We start from the raw sequence: 976 nt of genomic DNA, 5'->3' as shown, positions 1-976 counted from the left end.
AAAAAAAAAAAAAAAAAAAAATGGGGGCATCTACTCATTAGCCAACTCCATCCCCCGTTTGAGGGGTGCTCTGGGTGTTGACTCCCTGGTACTTCCTGCCTACCCAGAGGGGTTTCTCGGCAGGTGTGTGCATGCAGGTGGGTGGTGTTCACAGTAGGTGCTGCATGTCTCCGCATGTCTGCACATAGTAGGCATGGCACACAGGTGGGCTCTGCACACAGTAGGCCTTGCGTGCAGCAAAGACACTGCACACAGCAGGTATTTGCACCCATTAGAGAAGACCCCAGGCAAAGAGACATGGGAGGCTGATGGGGTGTCGGGAAGTGTCAGCAGCCAGCTCCCAGGTGGCCAAGGGCACATGGCACCATCTGCCCCACCCTCTGCGCACTTTGAACAGTGGTTCTCAGACTTCAGGGTGCATTGCAACCCCTGGGTACCCTTTTTTTTTGTTGTTGAGATGGAGTTTTATCCTTGTTGCCCAGGCTGGAGTGTAATGGTGCGATCTTGGCTCACCGTAACCTCCACCTCCCAGGTTCAAGCGATTCTCCTGCCTCAGCTTCCCGAGTAACTGGGATTATAGGCATGAGCCACCATGCCTGGCTACTTTTGTATTTTTAGTAGAGATGGGGTTTCTTCTTGTTGGTCAGGCTGGTCTCGAACTTCCAACCTCCGGTGATCCACCCACCTCGGCCTCCCAGTGTGCTGGGATTACAGGCGTGAGGCACCATGCTCCACCTTTTTTTTTTTTTTAAAAGTAGAGACAGGGTCTCCCTATATTCCCCATGCTGGGCTCAAGGGATCCTCCTGCCTCGCCCTCCTAAAATGCTAAGATTACAGGCGTGAGCCACCATCCCCAGCCCCTGGATTGACTTCAATGTGGTGGGTTGGAGGTTGTGGCAGGGGACCCTACACCAGGTCTCGTCTTTTCTAGGACACAGCGGAAGGAACGCAGAGGCTTCCTTACTTTCCCCAGGGG

Source organism: Sapajus apella, unplaced genomic scaffold (genome assembly GCF_009761245.1).
Source record: "Sapajus apella isolate SASKATOON/1434 unplaced genomic scaffold, GSC_monkey_1.0 scaffold77, whole genome shotgun sequence".
Taxonomy (NCBI): domain Eukaryota; kingdom Metazoa; phylum Chordata; class Mammalia; order Primates; family Cebidae; genus Sapajus; species Sapajus apella.
The sequence above is the reverse complement of the archived record's forward strand: the minus strand, read 5'-3'. Positions refer to the sequence as shown.